Source organism: Sturnus vulgaris, chromosome 7 (assembly GCF_052056855.1).
Source record: "Sturnus vulgaris isolate bStuVul1 chromosome 7, bStuVul1.hap1, whole genome shotgun sequence".
Taxonomy (NCBI): Eukaryota; Metazoa; Chordata; class Aves; order Passeriformes; family Sturnidae; genus Sturnus; species Sturnus vulgaris.
The window spans coordinates 4,649,764-4,668,048 of NC_142249.1; the positions used below are offsets into that span (position 1 = coordinate 4,649,764).

The window sequence follows — 18,285 nt, forward strand, 5'->3', positions numbered from 1 at the left end:
TCACCACACAGCAGATGCCAGAGGCAGTTGATAACTTCTGGAGAGCGTGCCGGGAGGATCACCACCTTCCCAGCAAGCCCAACAGGTCCTGGTCCTCCTGTCCTTCCCATGCCCTTGTGGCCAGCGCCAATGCTCCCAGTGTGACCTGGGCTTTGCTCTGCACACAGGTTTGCAGTGCAGACCATGAAGGCTCTGCTCTTCTGTCTGCAGTATGACCCTGAGGTGATGGCCATGGAGCGCAAGCGTGGCTGGGACACGCTGCTCTCTGCTGGCACCCAGCACTATGCCATGGGTCTGCTGGCCAGGTGAGACCCCCTGTTTCCCCTCTGCCCCCGACATTTGCACTGTGTGCCTGGCGTGCCCCACACAGTCCCTGTGGTCATGGGCCAGAGAGCCTTGTCACCGAGGGACGGCCAAGCAGACTGCAAAAGGCTGGGAGAGGAGGTGCCCACAAGGGGCAGCCTCCCAAAGTGCCCACATCACCTCCAGGGATGCTGGGGAAAGACTGCATCTCTGTGAGTCACTCTTGGGAGATTATTGCACCCTCCCCCCACCTCAGGGTCTTACTCCCTTTTTCCCCCTGCTAGGTTGATGCGTCGTGGCTTGATGCCCTTGTGTACCCATGTCGCACTCCACCTACTCCAGCTGCTCAGCACACAGGAGCCACGCTGGGATCTGCCTTTCCTGGCATTCACTGTGGAGGTGAGCCTCTTGGCCAGAGCTCCCTCCCAGCTCTCTGTCCTCTCGTCACCACAGCTGCCTGGGACACTGCCCGTGCCCTGTGCTGATCTCTCAGCCCAGCCCTGTGTGGTTGCGCGCTCCTGCCGGCCGGGTCCGCTGTCACTGCCCTGTGCCTTTCAGGTCCTGGACTGCTTGGATTTCACTCAATGTGCTGACAGCATCCTGGAGATCATGTCAAGGAACCTGCAGAGCAAGTACAGGGAGAGACGTCGCCTGGCACTCAGATGCCTTGTGGTGCTCAGCAAGGATCCCTCGATGGTGAGAAGGGGGCAGCGGCTGAAGCTGTGCTGGGGAAAGCTGCCCCTCGGGCTGCCTGGGCTTCAGGAGCTGCAGCAGATGCTCCCAGCTCTCCTGCCTCACCTCCCTGAGTTCATCACGACAGGCCTTTGGCCTCTGGGCCCTGTGGCAGCAGGGTGGGGTTGCAGTGCCAGCACGGCAGTGGTGGCACTGTAGCCGTTCTTGGCTTCACAGCACAGCCTTGTCTTCTACACAGGCCAAACGTATACGCAGCCTGTCTCGAAGCCTCCTGGAGCTGCTGGGTGATGCACAGAGAGAGGTGATTGGCATGTCCCTCTCTGTCTTCATAAATATCTTCCAGGAAAAACACCTCATGATATCTAGCACTGCTGCTACAAAGCTGGCTGTGCCACTCCTGTCACTACTGGAAAATGTAAGGCTCTGTGCCCCCAGCCATGAGCACTGGCTGCTGCCCCGAAACTTTGTGCCTTCCTGATGTTTGGGCCTTCGCCCAGGTGGGCTGTACAAGTTGCTTCTGAGGTCTTTTCCTCCTTCTTTCCTCCAGGATAGCAGTCATGTGCAGCAGCTTTCCGTTCACCTCTTCTGCAAGGTGATGGACTTGGTAGTGGACAAGGGAAAAACGGCCCTGGAGAGAATTGTGAGCCAGAGCCTGCTCCCACTCTTCTTCCACTGCCATGATGAGAACCAGGAGCTGGCAAAGGTAAAGTTTTGTGTGATGCTGGTGGATGTCTGGAAGGGGCTCGGCTGCCTCCTGCAGGTCCTGGCACCTCCCGGGCTGCAGCCTCCTGCACGCCTTGGCACAGGGACGCGGCTCCTGTGCCCTGAGCTGCGGTGCCATCTGCACATCTCTGCTGCTCTCCAGGCCTCTCGAGAAACGCTGCTTTGTGCGGCCGGGTTCTTGAAGAAGACGGATCTCCAACAGGCGCTGCAGACAGAAGAGCTGTGGATGTTTGCCGAGTGCCTGGTAAGGAGGGCCTGGAAGCGCCAGGCTCAGCCTGGACAAGCCCCCTGAGCGCGGTGCTCACTGTGTGCGCTTGGCAGCTGTGGCCCTGCCCAGGGCTGCACGCAGGAGCCGCACGGGCTCTTCTCCAGGCTCCTGTGGGCCCGAGCCGGGCGCCGACGGAGCCCCGGCCCAGCGGCTGCTGGCCGCGCCTCAGGGCTGTGCGGGCAGGGGAGGCCGGGGCCGGCCAAAGCGGGGAGCGCCTGGCAAAGGGGCACAAAGCCCGGCCCGACCCTTCCCTCCCGCCGCTCTCTTCAGCTGGCAGAGGACAGGAGCCGAGCGGCCGAGCACCTGCGCCAGGCCCTGCCGTACCTGCAGAGCCCACAGCAGTCCGTCCAATTAGCGGCCATCAGGTTCATGGGTGAGCCCGGGCTCCCTCCCCTCCCCTCCCCTCCCCTCCCCGCCCCGCCGCAGCTCGGCCCCAGCCCCGCCTGCGGCCCCGGCAGCGCGGCATCCGGGCCCGGCGCCGTGGAGCCCCGGCTGCCCTCGGGGCTGCTGCCGCCCTGTGTCGCAGCCGTGCCCTTGGGCGTCAGGATGCAGCAAGGGCCCGGGCTGAGCCCTGCCGGGCCACGAGGGCGTGTGGCCACAGGGCTGGCAGCGCCGCTGGCAGGGAGCTGTGCCGCTGGACAGAGCCGTGACGGGCTCTGTGTTCCCAGGGATCGCCGGGGCACGCATGAGGAAGTAGAAGAATGAGCTCCAGGTGCTCAGTGCGGGTGAGTGAGGGCAGCGGGCTGGCAGCGGGGGCTGGCAGGTGGAGTTGCAATCCCTGTCCCGGCTGCGGAGGGCTTTGCTCCCTGTGTGGATGAAGGGTGGCGTGGGCAGAGCTCCGAGTGTTTTATTGGGACACAGGCGGGATTCTTGGCCTGCACCTTGCAGCCGATCCCGTTGGCAACTCCTCTCTGCTGGCCATTGCAGGAGCTGAGTGGGCTGCCCTTGGCAGGAAGGTCTACTTGGATTCCCACAGATCCGGGCTCTGACTGTGACTCTTCTCTCTTCCAGCCATTCACACCCCAAGGAAACAAACCAGTCCATCCCACTGGAACCTGAATATTCAAGACCAGTTTGCCAACAGAGCTGAAGAATTAGGTTCCTCTGAGCGACACAGTGAACCAGTGTCCCAAGAACAGCACCAGGAGACACTGAAGAGGACACCACATGCATATCTCACTGGAGCTCCAGGCACAGCTGATGATTGGCACAGCTGAACCTGTGGGAAGCTCGCATGGCTTCAGCCCTCTCCCTGCCTGTACATAGCTCTCTCCCTCTAGCCCTCAGACCACGCCAATCCCTGTTTTCCCTTCCACCTCATTCCTTTGCTTTGCAAAGTATATTATCTCCTACTAGTGGTTCTTTGTTTATCCTTTGTCAAAAGAAATAGATTAAAGTCTTTTGTTTGTTAAAATTGTGTCTATTAAATAAACAATTCATTTTGTAATAGACTTAAACAACCATTATGAAGAACTTGTGAGCAAGAGCGGTTTTGGGGTGCTGCCCACCTCAATAAAGCCAATCACTACTGCCAGAGGCCTGGGCAGAGGCAAGACTTGTTTCATCTCCCCTCTCCCTTCGTAACATTCCCTTTGGCTCCCTGTGGTCCTTTGAGTCCTTGAGGCCCGCTGCCCTGGGCACAGGGGCAGGGGAAGGGAGAAGGCTGTGAAGAGCAGGTTTGGCATCTGCCTGGAGCTGTGGAGACCAACCCAAGCACCTGCAGCACGCTGTGTTACCCCCTTTTGGCCAGAGGTGTGAGCAGGAGCATCTCTGTCCAGCTGCGAGCCCCAAAGCTCTCTTTGAGAGCTGTGAATTAAAAGGCCTTGATGCGCACACTGTTCACATCTCACCCGCCTGCTGTGTTTCGGCTCTTGGCAATATGCAATTGCCTCTCGCTTGGTGGAAGCTGCTGCGGGCCAGGGCCAGCAAAGAGCTGGGCTGTGCGGGCCAGGCAATCTGCAGAGTCTTGGCTGATCTTGGTGTGTCCCTGGCCTCAGCAAAGGCCGGGAAGGTTTGCCTCCCAAGGCATCCTGCTCATTGGCTCTTCCTGTGCGCCTTGGAGAGAAGAAGGTCGGCATTTCTGGCAGCTGGGCATTAGCAGGCCTTAAAACGGGGGCGTGTTTTGGCCCAGGGCCAGCTGAGATACCCTGAGAGGAGGCAGCCCAGTGCTCCTTGCTCCTCTCTGCCGACACCAGATCGTTTGTCTGCTTTTGGGGTGACCCTGGCTCTGTCGGGGGTGCTGGGTGGACACGAGACAGCAGCTCCTGTCCCGCTGGGTCCCAGCAGTGCCTCGCAGCAGTCCTGCGTGCACATCAGGGTGCTGGCCAAGAGAGGTCCTGGGAGCTGAGGATTTAAGCTTCTGCAGGTGCATACAGGTCAAGGCCAACGGTGTTCCCTCAGAATTACAGCAGTCCTGAGGCTTCCCCTCACAGCTGTCTGATGTCACCCACTCCTTGTAGCACCAGGTGCTTTCCTGTGGAATGTTCTACCTCCCCCAAGAGTCAAGAGGGAGCTGGAGAAAGAGCTTGCCAGGCCGCTCTCCATCCTTTCTCAGCAGTGCTGCTCAAGTGCAGAACTCTGAGCTGAGCACCAATGTGCAAATGGAGCAGCCGTGCACAGGGAGAGTTGGTGGGAAGGATGATCCAGGAACCATAGGCCTGGCAGCCTGAGCTTGCTACCGGGAAAGGCCTTGGAGCAGATCCTCCCGAGTGCCATCCCATGGCACGTGCAGGGAACCAGGGGTCTGCTGGAGGCTGGGAAAGCTCTGCGGAGGGATGGGGATAGCTGGGGATCCTGGCGGGCTGTTGGGGGCTTGTGTGTGGCTGATTAGGTGGGTTGGTGTTGGTGGGCGTCTTGGAGAAGGAGCTGTGTGGAAGGTGAGAGGTCTAGGCTGGAATTGGAGTCAGCTTGAAGGCAGCATCTGTGCTTTGGCACAGCTTTGGTTATGGAGCAGGGCCAAAGCACTAGCTGTGATTTTTTGTTAGGGGTCCTGATCTTCCTGCAGGGAAGAGGAGGGGAGAGCTGTACTTTAAGAGTGTGTTGGTTTGAAAGTAAAACCAGTGCGAGACTCCAAGTCAGTAATACAATTTAATAGGAGAAAAGAGAAAAAAATAAAATACATGCAATAATATAAAAGAAACAACCACCAACACAGTCAGAAATACAACCTGACACCCTGTCAGTCAGGGTGTTGGTAGCAGTCCATATAAATGGTGGCTGCAGTCCTCCTGGATGACAGATGTGGTTCTGTTGAAGCGGTGCTCCTGTAGAAGGTGCAGTTTTCCTCCGAAGATCCAGCAATGATGTGGAAAAAGGTCCGACTTTCCTCTGGGATCCAGTTGAAAGGTCTGCCCTCGGGTCCCAAACCCCAGTATTTTATCTAGGTAGGAAAGGCTTGGCTCCTGCCCCAGCTGGGGCATCTCCCAATGGGGTGATGTAATCTTATCAGTCACACAATAGGACTTAATGGCCCATTAACGGAATATATCTTCTGGAGGAAGGATGGGTTGTGAATAGATAACGATGATCATCCCCCCATCTTATCAGATGGCACATCAGCAGAGGATATCTCCCACAGAGATAAGGATCACCACCCCTCCCACATTTTAACAGATGGTGATAGAATACACATTTTTGCATTGTACCCCAGGACAAAGAGCCACTTAGCTATCTGTACCAGGAGGAGGATTAGCCATTTTGCAATCTTCTCATTTGTTTGGGCTAATTTGCTAACACTGAGTGCACTTCCACTCCTTGTGAGCTTTTATTCCTTCCTAGAATTAGGATATTATCATCTCTTCATTGAAAACCATTTGCAAAGCAAAGAATGGCCTTTATTCGCCTCTGTGTAGTGTTCTTTTGTAAAGTGACTCTCCAATGGATGACAAATGAAGGCAAATGAGTTGCTGCTTTGAGATGGGAAGCAAACGTCCAAATCTGTCACACTCTCTGGCCATGCCAGTGAATTTGGGGAAGGAAGGCTTTCCTGAATTGAGGGCTCTTAAATGCCCGGAGCCCTTGGATAGGATTTGAGCCATTCCTAACATTCCTGTCGGGCTCTCTTAGATATTTGGGCCAAGGGATTCCTTCCAACCTGGGCCACTTTGGGTGGGCTCAGGGTGTCCCCAGGGCAGGTGTCAGTGTGTGCAAGGGCCCTTTGTGATGCAGTGCAGCCTGGTCACCGTGGCATGGAACCGTGTCTAAGGACCCTTTGTGACATGTGGTGACATGGGGGCTGGTGGTGACACGGGCACACCAGAGTGCTCGGAGCACGCGACGGGACAGGAGGCGCCAGAGCGGTGCTGTGAGGAGCCCCCGCACAGCACACTCGTTCGTGCCTGACCCCGAGCTTTTCCGAGGCGTTATTCCTGCAGGTGACCTCGTGGAAAGACTGCAGGACTTGGTGACTTGGAGCTTTCCTGAGGTATCTCTGATCCCTGTGGCTGGTGCACTAGTAGCCAGACCTTGGGGTGTGGTGATCTGAATCATTTACGAGGAGTCTGCTGCCCTTGTGGCAGGAGGCCTCAAGTGCAGGACTTGCTGTCCTGCAGCCTTCCTGAGGCTTCTCTGTCGCAGGTGCCTTTAAGGCACAGCTGCACAACTTGTTGCCTTGTAACTTTCCCAAAGCATCTCTCTAGAAGGTGCCCTCGAGGCCAGACTCCGGCATGGCGGGCAGATTTCTCAATCTGTTCAAAGTGTTCAGGGCAATAAAAAGGAGAGGCTCTAGAGTTGCCCCAGCTCCTCAAGAGCCCGAAGAGTCAGAGCCGTTCCAGCCAATGCAGGATGGTGAGTGGCACACCTGGGTCTCAGGGCTGGTGCATGCATCCAGCTTGGCCCCGTCCCGTCCCGTCCCATCCCGTCCGTCCCATCCCATCCCGTCTCATCTCGTCTCAGTCCAGCCCACCCACTGTGGACATGCCCAGGGACAGGACAGAAGAGGGGCCGGGCAGACACCCTGCAGCGGCCGTGCTGGCATCCCCTGGGGCATCCCGGGGCTGTCCCTGCCTGGGGAATGCAGGGCTGGGCTGTGTTCTCCGGCCTCTCCCGCAGCCCCTCAGCTCTGGCTGCGCTCGCTCTTTGCCAGGTGCTGCAGCCATGGAGCCGACACAAGAGCAGAAACCCACCCGTGGCCGCTTCCGCAGAACACTGAAGGTACCTGCAGCCATCCCCACCTGGGCTGGGCCTGCTGTCACTGCTCAGCCCAGCACAGCGCTTGGAGCATGCCATGGAACTTGCCTCTCTTCCCTGTCCTTTGTTCTCCTGCAGATGTTCCGCGAGTTTGTGCCCCTTCGCCGTAGAAAGACCAGCAGCACAGCAACAGAGAGCACAGCCGAGCCTGACTCCAGGCTGAGCGAGCTCCAGGCAGAGCCCGATGTCAGCCCAGATTTGGCTGAGTGCTCAGACCACTTCAACACAGCAGTGAATGATGACAGGGCAAAGGCTGACATGGCAGTGACGGAGGACGTGGCCATGACAAACGCTGACACCGGAGAGACTCAGGGCATCACAAATACTGACACCACTCCCGCTGTCATTCATGCTCCCACCACCGATTTTGTTGAGAAGAGTGTTGTTTCATCTGAGCTGCAGGTTAGCAGTCTGGGGCCAGGGCTGGTGCCCTCCCAGGATCATGTGATCGTGCATCCCCTCAAGGAACGGCCACTGTGCCTCCTTGGTCTTTGAGGCCAGAAGAGTGTGGTGGGAAGGTGTCGCTGGCTGGGTTTTTGGGCTCCCTTTGGGATCTCTGAGACCGCTTCTGCAGCCCTCAGCGACAGAGCACGTTCCCGAGCCTTGCCCAGATAGAAATTTGGCTCGCGGTGAGCTCTTAGACCAGCGGGGTAAATAAACCAGGATATGTAGAAAGCCACAAATCCATAGTTTATTCTATGAAGGCATCCAATCTAGCATATACCAACGGTTATTGTTTTACAGGGGTTTTTATAGCTTTTGGGAGTTTTACAGTTTGCACCAATTATCAAGGGAATTCTACATTCTAACCAATCCCTGAGGGATTTTACATTCAAAGCTGGCCTGCGGATACTAAAAGAGAATGAGCCACTAATACTGGAGATCGAAGGATCTACCAAGGGCGGGAACTGGATTCCTTTTTGTATTCATCATTTCACAAGCCATTTCTTATCTTTAAGCTATGGTTTTCCAAGGAGTTTGTTCTGAGGATGCAGGGAGACTTTCTTCTTTATGAATGTTTTCTGCTCCCTCCACAGGAAGGGAAGCACTTCTTGGGGGAAGCTGGTCCCTTGGACAGCACTCCAAGTCCTCGTCACGCCTCTTCCAGGTGCCAGCCATGGTGAAAAGCATTCACCAGAGTCTCGTGTCCTGTGCCACTGTGGGTGTCAGTCTGCGCACTGACATTCTGAGGCTGGCTGGAGAACACCCTGCTGACGTGGTGCTGACCCTCCTGCGCTGTGCCCCAACGTGTGACAGGTACGAGGCCCACGTGCCTTGAGAGCTCAGGGCTCAACAGCCTTTAGGGCCCACCAGCCTTTAGGGCCCACCGCCCTGTACAGCCTGTCCAATGGGCTCTGCCAGACAGGCAGACAGGCCCAGGACCCTCAGGCCCCTCTGTCTCCTGAGACTGCTGCCACGCTCCCTGCCTGGCCCTCAGGGCACCGGGGCTCTGTCACCTGGGCCCTACAGCTGCACAGGGCACTGGACTGTGACTGAGACACCCCTGACACAGAGCTCTGATCCCACAGAGCTGCTGCAAGGATGTGGAGAGCCATAGGCTCATCGGGATCAACAGTGGAGAAGGTGCTGCCAACTCTGCTGTGTGTGATGGAGGCCTGGCCCCTGCACAGCATGTGCACCTCTGATGGGGACAACAAGGACGTTTTTGCCCTGGCTGTGAGTTTCTGGAACTGGCCTTGGTTTCCTCGCCAGTAGCCTCTCCAGCAGATCTCCATCCATCCTCTCTGTGCCTCAGGCGCTGGGCTAGGGACAGGCTCAGGCAGCACCAGGCCCACTGCTCCCCCTGCCTCTCCCCTCGGGCCCTGCCCCATGGACACCTCGGCACTGAGCGCTGTCTGGGGCTGCTTCTTTTGCAGGCAACTCTGGTGCTCTGGGTGATTATCCGGGTGCCTCAGTGCCATGAGGCCATGATGCATTCTTCCAACGCTCTGGTTACGGCTCTGCTCTTCCATGTCATCATCACCACACAGCAGATGCCAGAGGCAGTTGATAACTTCTGGAGAGCGTGCCGGGAGGATCACCACCTTCCCAGCAAGCCCAACAGGTCCTGGTCCTCCTGTCCTTCCCATGCCCTTGTGGCCAGCGCCAGTGCTCCCAGTGTGACCTGGGCTTTGCTCTGCACACAGGTTTGCAGTGCAGACCATGAAGGCTCTGCTCTTCTGTCTGCAGTATGACCCTGAGGTGATGGCCATGGAGCGCAAGCGTGGCTGGGACACGCTGCTCTCTGCTGGCACCCAGCACTATGCCATGGGTCTGCTGGCCAGGTGAGACCCCCTGTTTCCCCTCTGCCCCCGACATTTGCACTGTGTGCCTGGCGTGCCCCACACAGTCCCTGTGGTCATGGGCCAGAGAGCCTTGTCACCGAGGGACGGCCAAGCAGACTGCAAAAGGCTGGGAGAGGAGGTGCCCACAAGGGGCAGCCTCCCAAAGTGCCCACATCACCTCCAGGGATGCTGGGGAAAGACTGCATCTCTGAGTCAGTTCTGAGAGAGGTTTGCCTGCACACGTCAGCATCTGGGTGCCTTTTTCCCCCACCAGGGAGATGCGCCGTGTCTCCGTCTTCTTGTGCTCTGGGATTGCCCGCCGCCTGCTTGGGTGGCTCAGCAGGGAAGAGCCACGCTGGGATCTGCCTTTCCTGGCATTCCTTGTGGAGGTGAGCCTGATGGCCAGCGCTGCCTCACTGAACTGCCTCCCAGCTCTCTGTCCTGTCGTAGCCACAGCTGCCTGGGACAGTGCCCGTGCCCTGTGCTGATCTCTCAGCCCAGCCCTGTGAGGTTCTGGGCTCCTGCCAGCTGGATCCCCTGTCACTACCCTGTGCCTTTCAGGTCCTGGACTGCTTGGATTTCACTAAATGTGGTGACAGCCTCCTTGAGATCACGTCAAGGAACCTGCAGAGCAAGTACAGGGAGAGACGTCGCCTGGCGCTCAGATGCCTTGTGGTGCTCAGCAAGGATCCCTCGATGGTGAGAAGGGGGCAGCGGCTGAAGCTGTGCTGGGGAAAGCTGCCCCTCGGGCTGCCTGGGCTTCAAGAGCTGCAGCAAATGCTCCCAGCTCTCCTGCCTCACCTCCCTGACTTCATCACGACAGGCCTTTGGCCTCTGGGCCCTGTGGCAGCAGGGTGGGGTTGCAGTGCCAGCACAGTGGTGGTGCTGCTTCAGCCGTTCATGGCTTCACAGCACAGCCTTGTGTTCCACACAGGCCAGAAAAATGTGCAGCCTGTCTCCATGTCTTTTGGAGCTGCTGGGTGATGCAGATGGAGAGGTGGTTGCCATGACCCTCCGTGTGTTCACCAATGTGCTCCAGGACAAAGGCATCTTGATATCCAGCACCACCGCCCCAAAGCTGGCTGAGGCACTCCTGCTGCTCCTTGACAATGTAAGTCTCTGTGTCTCCAGGCATCGGCACTGGATGCCCAGAAACATTTTCCCCTATGGATTTTTGGACCTTTGTCCAGGTGAGCCTGGAGTAATTGCACTTAAGATCCTATCCTCTTCTTCCCTTCCAGGACAACAGCCGTGTGCAGGTGTTTGCCCTCGACCTCTTCTTCAAGATGATGGAGTTGGTGGTAGATGAGGGAAAAAAGCCGCTGATGAAGATTTTGAGGCAGAGCCTACTCCCGCTGTTTTGGCACTGCCATGAGGAGAATGAGCATGTGGCGAAGGTGAGGTTTTGAGTGATGCTGGTGGATGTCTGGAAGGGGCTCGGCTGCCTCCTGCAGGTCCTGGCACCTCCCGGGCTGCAGCCTCCTGCACGCCTTGGCACAGGGACGCGGCTCCTGTGCCCTGAGCTGCGGTGCCATCTGCACATCTCTGCTGCTCTCCAGGCCTCGCGGAAAACACTGCTTTGTGTGACCGAGTTCCTGAAGAGAAGGCATCTCATGCAACTGGTGAAGACAGAGAAGCTGTGGATGTTTGCCGAGTGCCTGGTAAGGAGGGCCTGGAAGCGCCAGGCTCAGCCTGGACAAGCCCCCTGAGCGCGGTGCTCACTGTGTGCGCTTGGCAGCTGTGGCCCTGCCCAGGGCTGCACGCAGGAGCCGCACGGGCTCTTCTCCAGGCTCCTGTGGGCCCGAGCCGGGCGCCGACGGAGCCCCGGCCCAGCGGCTGCTGGCCGCGCCTCAGGGCTGTGCGGGCAGGGGAGGCCGGGGCCGGCCAAAGCGGGGAGCGCCTGGCAAAGGGGCACAAAGCCCGGCCCGACCCTTCCCTCCCGCCGCTCTCTTCAGCTGGCAGAGGACAGGAGCCGAGCGGCCGAGCACCTGCGCCAGGCCCTGCTGTACCTGCAGAGCCCAAAGGAGTCCCTGCAATTAGCGGCCATCAGGTTCATGGGTGAGCCCGGGCTCCCTCCCCTCCCCTCCCCTCCCCTCCCCGCCCCGCCGCAGCTCGGCCCCAGCCCCGCCCGCTGCCCCGGCAAGCGGCATCCGGGCCCGGCGCCGTGGAGCCCCGGCTGCCCTCGGGGCTGCTGCCGCCCTGTGACACACAGGGCTGGCAGCGCCGCTGGCGGGGAGCTGTGCCGCTGGACAGAGCCGTGACAGGCTCTGTGTTCCCAGGGATCGCTGGGCGGTACCTGACGGGTCAGCCAGGAGACATTGACGTTCTCATTGAGGGTGAGTGCGGGCAGCGGGCTGTCAGCGGGGTTGGCGGGGGGAGCTGCAATCCCTGCCCCGGCTGCGGTGGGCTTTGCTCCCTGTGTGGACGGGGGGATGGCGTGGGCAGAGCTCCGAGAGATTTCAGGGACGCAGGTGGAGGGATTCGTGGCCAGCACCTTGCAGCTGACCCCGTTGGCCCCTCTTGTGGCCATGGCAAGAGCTGGGAAGGATGTGGCCCTGTCAGGAAGGTCTGCTTGGATTCCCACAGATGCGGGCTCTCACTGTGGCTCTATTCCTCTCTCTTCCAGCCCTTCAAGCCTTGAAGAGATACGATATACTACTGGAAGAGGTGATCAGTGAAAGGCTTGCAGAACCATGCTCATCTGCCGGCTTAGAAGAACCAGCGTCCCTTTAAGACCTCCAGATGCCATGGAAGTTGAGGCTGCCTTGAGACCAGAAGAGACCAGCTGAAGCTGCAGGCACAGCTGATGATTAGCACAGCTGAGCCTGTGGGAAGCTCGCATGGCTTCAGCCCTCTCCCTGCTTGTAGAGAGCTCTCTCCCTCCAGCCTTCAGACACTGCCTATCCTTTCTTGTTCCCTCGACTATTCCTCCCTTTTGACTGCTCCTTCCCTCCAGCCCTCAGATTGTGCCCATCCCTTTTTTTCCCCTCCAGCTCATGCTTTTGCTTTGCCTTCCATCAATAAACAGTTTGGCTTCTTCACTTTGCCTGCATCTCTGTGGAGCTCAAGCGGCACAATTCCAGAGCCCTGGAACACACACAGGCCTCTCCTGCTGTTCTCTTCCGTGCCGTGCTTTCTGTAGACACTCAGAAACGAGGGCAGATCATCCTGGAAAGGTCTCTGTGTTGAACGTCCAGTTCCACAACACTGTGGAGTTAAAGGTCTTGCTGAGCACCCTGAAGGCGCTGGGTTTTAGAAGAACCAACCTGAGTATGCTCTGAGTGCAGCTCGGAGAGATTCCATAGCAAGCATCCACGGAGGGCAAAGGAGCTTTGGAATGCTGGAAGGTTTCAAGAATAGCTTCCTGAAAGCACAGCAATGCTCCATCACTGGAGCATTGGGTCAGGAAGAGGGCAGAACCAGAGACCAACAGGGCATTGTTGGGGAGCTCTGGGTGTTCCAAAAGAGCAAATGAAGCAGCAGCACAGTGCCTGAGACTCGGACGCGTGACCGTGCCAGTGTCCAGAGCGCAGTCAGGCAGTGCCGGGACCCTGGGTGCGGTTCTGGTCCCCAGAAGCGAGGAATCAGAGCCCCTGCCTCAGAGCCAGTCAGCCAAGCAAGTGAGACCAGACGGAGGGGGCACCCTTCCAGTCTCCCTTGGGCATGGCTGCAAAAGAGCCCCTGCTTCTTCTACCTCCTCTGCCTGTGTTTGGGGTGTGCTGATGGCAGAGCCAGCCAGGTGGTGCTCTGTGTGCCCAAGCCGGTTGAGAGCAGGCATGAAAAGTGCTGTGTGTACAGCACAGAGTCCTGGGAGGTGCTGGCAAGAGCATCCTGTGGGAGCAGGGCTCTGGTCTCTGTCCGGGAACAGCCTGGTTTTGTGGCCGTGACCGCAGGCAGGAGTTGAGGCAGGCGAAGAGGCAGCGGGCAGCTTGTGTTTGTAGAGGGCCTGGGTCTGCACGTCAGAACCTCCACGTGGAAACACACTTGGGGGAACACAAGCTAGAGCTGGAGTGCCAGTTCTGAAAGGCCCAGAAGGAATTGAGACTTGCCAGGACTTCTTAAGAATGTGTTGGTGAACCTGGGGAAAGCTACGCATTTGGAAAAATGCCTTTGGAGAAAAGGGGCTTGCGTCTTAAGGAAAGTGCTTCACAGGGAGATCGCAGTGAGGTAGGTGCAAGCGTCCCCCTTTGGCTCCCTGTGGTCCTTTGAGTCCTTGAGGCCCGCTGCCCTGGGCACAGGGGCAGGGGAAGGGAGAAGGCTGTGAAGAGCAGGTTTGGCATCTGCCTGGAGCTGTGGAGACCAACCCAAGCACCTGCAGCACGCTGTGTTACCCCCTTTTGGCCAGAGGTGTGAGCAGGAGCATCTCTGTCCAGCTGCGAGCCCCAAAGCTCTCTTTGAGAGCTGTGAATTAAAAGTCCTTGATGCACACACTGTTCACATCTCACCTGCCTGCTGTGTTTCGGCTCTTGGCAATATGCAATTGCCTCTCGCTTGGTGGAAGCTGCTGCGGGCCAGGGCCAGCAAAGAGCTGGGCTGTGCGGGCCAGGCAATCTGCAGAGTCTTGGCTGATCTTGGTGTGTCCCTGGCCTCAGCAAAGGCCGGGAAGGTTTGCCTCCCAAGGCATCCTGCTCATTGGCTCTTCCTGTGCGCCTTGGAGAGAAGAAGGTCGGCATTTCTGGCAGCTGGGCATAGGCAGGACTTAAAACGGGGGCGTGTTGTGGCCCAGGGCCAGCTGAGATACCCTGAGAGGAGGCAGCCCAGTGCTCCTTGCTCCTCTCTGCCGACACCAGATCGTTTGTCTGCTTTTGGGGTGACCCTGGCTCTGTCGGGGGTGCTGGGTGGACACGAGACAGCAGCTCCTGTCCCGCTGGGTCCCAGCAGTGCCTCGCAGCAGTCCTGCGTGCACATCAGGGTGCTGGCCAAGAGAGGTCCTGGGAGCTGAGGATTTAAGCTTCCGCAGGTGCATACAGGTCAAGGCCAACGGTGTTCCCTCAGAATACAGCAGTCCTGAGGCTTCCCCTCACAGCTGTCTGATGTCACCCACTCCTTGTGGCACCAGGTGCTTTCCTGTGGAATGTTCTACCTCCCCCAAGAGTCAAGAGGGAGCTGGAGAAAGAGCTTGCCAGGCCGCTCTCCATCCTTTCTCAGCAGTGCTGCTCAAGTGCAGAACTCTGAGCTGAGCACCAATGTGCAAATGGAGCAGCCGTGCACAGGGAGAGTTGGTGGGAAGGATGATCCAGGAACCATAGGCCTGGCAGCCTGAGCTGGCTACTGGGAAAGGCCTTGGAGCAGATCCTCCCGAGTGCCATCCCATGGCACGTGCAGGGAACCAGGGGTCTGCTGGAGGCTGGGAAAGCTCTGCGGAGGGATGGGGTTAGCTGGGGATCCCGGCGGGCTGTTGGGGGCTTGTGTGTGGCTGATTAGGGGGGTTGGTGTTGGTGGGCGTCTTGGAGAAGGAGCTGTGTGGAAGGTGAGAGGTCTAGGCTGGAATTGGAGTCAGCTTGAAGGCAGCATCTGTGCTTTGGCACAGCTTTGGTTCTGGAGGAGGGCCAAAGCACTAGCTGTGATTTTTTGTTAGGGGTCCTGATCTTCCTGCAGGGAAGAGGAGGGGAGAGCTGTACTTTAAGAGTGTGTTGGTTTGAAAGTAAAACCAGTGCGAGACTCCAAGTCAGTAATACAATTTAATAGGAGAAAAGAGAAAAAAATAAAATACATGCAATAATATAAAAGAAACAACCACCAACACAGTCAGAAATACAACCTGACACCCTGTCAGTCAGGGTGTTGGTAGCAGTCCATATAAATGGTGGCTGCAGTCCTCCTGGATGACAGATGTGGTTCTGTTGAAGCGGTGCTCCTGTAGAAGGTGCAGTTTTCCTCCGAAGATCCAGCAATGATGTGGAAAAAGGTCCGACTTTCCTCTGGGATCCAGTTGAAAGGTCTGCCCTCGGGTCCCAAACCCCAGTATTTTATCTAGGTAGGAAAGGCTTGGCTCCTGCCCCAGCTGGGGCATCTCCCAATGGGGTGATGTAATCTTATCAGTCACACAATAGGACTTAATGGCCCATTAACGGAATATATCTTCTGGAGGAAGGATGGGTTGTGAATAGATAACGATGATCATCCCCCCATCTTATCAGATGGCACATCAGCAGAGGATATCTCCCACAGAGATAAGGATCACCACCCCTCCCACATTTTAACAGATGGTGATAGAATACACATTTTTGCATTGTACCCCAGGACAAAGAGCCACTTAGCTATCTGTACCAGGAGGAGGATTAGCCATTTTGCAATCTTCTCATTTGTTTGGGCTAATTTGCTAACACTGAGTGCACTTCCACTCCTTGTGAGCTTTTATTCCTTCCTAGAATTAGGATATTATCATCTCTTCATTGAAAACCATTTGCAAAGCAAAGAATGGCCTTTATTCGCCTCTGTGTAGTGTTCTTTTGTAAAGTGACTCTCCAATGGATGACAAATGAAGGCAAATGAGTTGCTGCTTTGAGATGGGAAGCAAACGTCCAAATCTGTCACACTCTCTGGCCATGCCAGTGAATTTGGGGAAGGAAGGCTTTCCTGAATTGAGGGCTCTTAAATGCCCGGAGCCCGCAGAGCAGCGTTGGATAGGATTTGAGCCATTCCTAACATTCCTGTCGGGCTCTCTTAGATATTTGGGCCAAGGGATTCCTTCCAACCTGGGCCACTTTGGGTGGGCTCAGGGTGTCCCCAGGGCAGGTGTCAGTGTGTGCAAGGGCCCTTTGTGATGCAGTGCAGCCTGGTCACCGTGGCATGGAACCGTGTCTAAGGACCCTTTGTGACATGTGGTGACATGGGGGCTGGTGGTGACACGGGCACACCAGAGTGCTCGGAGCACGCGACGGGACAGGAGGCGCCAGAGCGGTGCTGTGAGGAGCCCCCGCACAGCACACTCGTTCGTGCCTGACCCCGAGCTTTTCCGAGGCGTTATTCCTGCAGGTGACCTCGTGGAAAGACTGCAGGACTTGGTGACTTGGAGCTTTCCTGAGGTATCTCTGATCCCTGTGGCTGGTGCACTAGTAGCCAGACCTTGGGGTGTGGTGATCTGAATCATTTACGAGGAGTCTGCTGCCCTTGTGGCAGGAGGCCTCAAGTGCAGGACTTGCTGTCCTGCAGCCTTCCTGAGGCTTCTCTGTCGCAGGTGCCTTTAAGGCACAGCTGCACAACTTGTTGCCTTGTAACTTTCCCAAAGCATCTCTCTAGAAGGTGCCCTCGAGGCCAGACTCCGGCATGGCGGGCAGATTTCTCAATCTGTTCAAAGTGTTCAGGGCAATAAAAAGGAGAGGCTCTAGAGTTGCCCCAGCTCCTCAAGAGCCCGAAGAGTCAGAGCCGTTCCAGCCAATGCAGGATGGTGAGTGGCACACCTGGGTCTCAGGGCTGGTGCATGCATCCAGCTTGGCCCCGTCCCGTCCCGTCCCATCCCGTCCGTCCCATCCCATCCCGTCTCATCTCGTCTCAGTCCAGCCCACCCACTGTGGACATGCCCAGGGACAGGACAGAAGAGGGGCCGGGCAGACACCCTGCAGCGGCCGTGCTGGCATCCCCTGGGGCATCCCGGGGCTGTCCCTGCCTGGGGAATGCAGGGCTGGGCTGTGTTCTCCGGCCTCTCCCGCAGCCCCTCAGCTCTGGCTGCGCTCGCTCTTTGCCAGGTGCTGCAGCCATGGAGCCGACACAAGAGCAGAAACCCACCCGTGGCCGCTTCCGCAGAACACTGAAGGTACCTGCAGCCATCCCCACCTGGGCTGGGCCTGCTGTCACTGCTCAGCCCAGCACAGCGCTTGGAGCATGCCATGGAACTTGCCTCTCTTCCCTGTCCTTTGTTCTCCTGCAGATGTTCCGCGAGTTTGTGCCCCTTCGCCGTAGAAAGACCAGCAGCACAGCAACAGAGAGCACAGCCGAGCCTGACTCCAGGCTGAGCGAGCTCCAGGCAGAGCCCGATGTCAGCCCAGATTTGGCTGAGTGCTCAGACCACTTCAACACAGCAGTGAATGATGACAGGGCAAAGGCTGACATGGCAGTGACGGAGGACGTGGCCATGACAAACGCTGACACCGGAGAGACTCAGGGCATCACAAATACTGACACCACTCCCGCTGTCATTCATGCTCCCACCACCGATTTTGTTGAGAAGAGTGTTGTTTCATCTGAGCTGCAGGTTAGCAGTCTGGGGCCAGGGCTGGTGCCCTCCCAGGATCATGTGATCGTGCATCCCCTCAAGGAACGGCCACTGTGCCTCCTTGGTCTTTGAGGCCAGAAGAGTGTGGTGGGAAGGTGTCGCTGGCTGGGTTTTTGGGCTCCCTTTGGGATCTCTGAGACCGCTTCTGCAGCCCTCAGCGACAGAGCACGTTCCCGAGCCTTGCCCAGATAGAAATTTGGCTCGCGGTGAGCTCTTAGACCAGCGGGGTAAATAAACCAGGATATGTAGAAAGCCACAAATCCATAGTTTATTCTATGAAGGCATCCAATCTAGCATATACCAACGGTTATTGTTTTACAGGGGTTTTTATAGCTTTTGGGAGTTTTACAGTTTGCACCAATTATCAAGGGAATTCTACATTCTAACCAATCCCTGAGGGATTTTACATTCAAAGCTGGCCTGCGGATACTAAAAGAGAATGAGCCACTAATACTGGAGATCGAAGGATCTACCAAGGGCGGGAACTGGATTCCTTTTTGTATTCATCATTTCACAAGCCATTTCTTATCTTTAAGCTATGGTTTTCCAAGGAGTTTGTTCTGAGGATGCAGGGAGACTTTCTTCTTTATGAATGTTTTCTGCTCCCTCCA

At 57.2% G+C, this 18,285-nt stretch overlaps 1 long non-coding RNA gene across 1 annotated transcript; it reads left to right on the top strand.

Annotated features, from left to right (window-relative positions):
- The first annotated feature begins 582 nt into the window (after window positions 1–582).
- Window positions 583–1,371, top strand: LOC148223131 (uncharacterized). The gene is made up of 3 exons (XR_015804694.1): window positions 583–702; window positions 862–999; window positions 1,235–1,371. It is a non-coding gene; the product is annotated as an uncharacterized LOC148223131 (long non-coding RNA).
- Window positions 1,372–18,285: the final 16,914 nt, after the last annotated feature.